Source organism: Haemaphysalis longicornis, unplaced genomic scaffold (genome assembly GCF_048455015.1).
Source record: "Haemaphysalis longicornis isolate Haplotype H1 unplaced genomic scaffold, Haemaphysalis longicornis Haplotype H1 scaffold_1, whole genome shotgun sequence".
Lineage (NCBI taxonomy): Eukaryota > Metazoa > Arthropoda > Arachnida > Ixodida > Ixodidae > Haemaphysalis > Haemaphysalis longicornis.
Window position 1 is genome coordinate 94,743,377 of NW_027526203.1, and position 2,236 is coordinate 94,745,612.

The 2,236-nt window shown below is 45.1% G+C and overlaps 1 non-coding gene across 1 annotated transcript; it reads right to left on the minus strand.

Moving 5' to 3' along the window:
• Window positions 1-516: 516 nt before the first annotated feature.
• Window positions 517-588, minus strand: Trnav-uac (transfer RNA valine (anticodon UAC)). Its single transcript has one exon. It is a non-coding gene; the product is annotated as a tRNA-Val (tRNA).
• Between the last annotated feature and the right edge of the window lie 1,648 nt (window positions 589-2,236).

A 2,236-nucleotide genomic window follows, 5' to 3' on the forward strand; every position in this document is an offset into this window, starting at 1 on the left:
CTGGCTACCACCCCCAAGCACAGGAAAAAATTTCATTGACATAAATACCCCAGAAAGTGGAGGGGAAAAGTAGCCCCGCCGGTAGCGTAGTGCTTATCGCACCAGACCGGTATTCTGGAGGTCGTGGGTTCGGATCCCACCTGGCGGGCATTTTTTCTCCACTTTCTTTCCAAATTCTTTATCTGTTTCACTGATCTACCATATCCTCCCCTTTGCTTTCCGAGGTTTTTTTGGCTGCCTACCCTTATTTTTGTCTTATATATATATATATATATATATATATATATATATATATATATATATATATATATATATATATATATATATATATATATATATATATATATATCTATATATATTGGTTTGGAAAAGAGGGGCTCGTTAGGAAATACAGAAAGAAATGCCGGCAGTCTAAAACGCCAAAGCAGGCATAGGGGAATGGTTAGACTATTTTTACTGTTAGTGACGTTACAGTTTTTTTTAGTATAACATGAGAAAGAAAAAAATAAAAACACGCGCCCAGAGTGGGGACCGAACCCACGTCCTTCGATTGTATCTCGAATGCCTAACCAATTCGGCTATCTGGGCGACTGTGTTCTCCTTCACTTTCTGGGGTATTTATATTTACTACAACTGTATCTGACGCTTGAGGGTGGTAGCCAGTGCCACTCAGACTACACGGGCAGAAGGGGACCTTCTTTTCAACTCCCGGGGCGCGACGCGAACGTCTACAGCCTGTCATAAGCGGGTTACTTGCGGGAAACCCTCTTATGCTACCTTGGCTGCAAGAACCGAGTCCCTCGCTAAGCTGTCGCACGATAAACGGATTTGGAAATGAGGGGCTCGTTAGGAAATACAGAATGAAATGCCTGCAGTCTACAACGCCAAAGAAGGCATAGGGGAATGGTTAGACTATTTTTTACTGTTTGTGACGTTAAAATTTTTTTAATATTACGTGAGAAAGAAAGAAAGAAAGAAGAACACGCTCCCAGAGTGGGGACCGATCCCACGCCTTTCGATGAGATCTCGAATGGCTTACCAATGGCAATATTGTATATATATATATATATATATATATATATAGATATATATATATATATATATATAGATTTCGATGAGTTTTGCAACGGGCCAGAAGAAACGGTCAGGTAAAAGATAAGAACAACTTTGCGGTTAACTTGTTTATTATAAATTAGTCCGACAGTTTCGGAAGTGGAACTTCCTTCCTCAGGGACAATCCCACAATGAACACCGAATCCTTATGCACACTGCATGCGAGGGAGAGTCTCTCCTTCTCTCCCTCATAAGGAGGGGAATACGCCAGAGAACGTAAAAAATCGGGTAACAACAGGGCACTTGCTGAGTGGAGAGGATTTAAATTAAAAAAAAGGAAGAAAAAGAGGAAAGGCGGTGGTTTTAGTGAGAAAACGGCTCTGGTTGGGGAAGGGAGCGGGACCAAAGGTTTCTGTCGGCCCGCTGCGGCTGGGATGAAAGAGAACTGACAAACAAAATACAGACAACGCATGAGCACAGATGGGAAGAGCGGGGCGGTGGTGTAGTAACTAAGGACGCGGTCTTGGCCCGGCATTTGTTTCGTGGGTTCAGAACAGACCGTTAAACGGAGAATCATTGCTTTTACCAAGAAACCGGTGATAAGTCTACTTTGTTTGCCCTTTGAAGGGCCGCGACATGGCGACAGAGAAAGGCACTAGCGGCAGCCAGCGGCGAGCCGCATAGCGGTCGGACCGCGCGGAAGACAGGGATCAAGTTACACAGGGGCGCGGCGAGTTCGGAGAAGGCGACGAGTACCCCGTCCGTCCTTGGCCGCAGCGTAGAGTAATGTAAAGGCACACATACGACGCGACAAGCGTGAAGTTCAATGGAGGGCCGACACAGAAAACCACTGAATTACGACACCGCTATGTCTCAACAGAACACGACAATCTCAAGGTACGGCCAGATTGGCACTGCCGTTCAACGTCACCTCCCTTTCTCTTCTTACTCTTCTTAGTTGTCCCAATGTGGACAGCATTTATCGCGCAGCACGTGCAGTGCGGGGCTTAGGCGGCTTTTTTGGGCGGCGCTCCCTCTCGGTATGCGCCCGTTGTCTGCTGAGCTTATGGCGGGTGGTCCTGAATGAAAAAAAAAAAAAAAAAAAAAAAAAAAAAAAAACTTTTATGCTAGGAGAAAGGGGGTGGAATAATGTGCATCCACTACCTGTTGTCAATCAACGTCC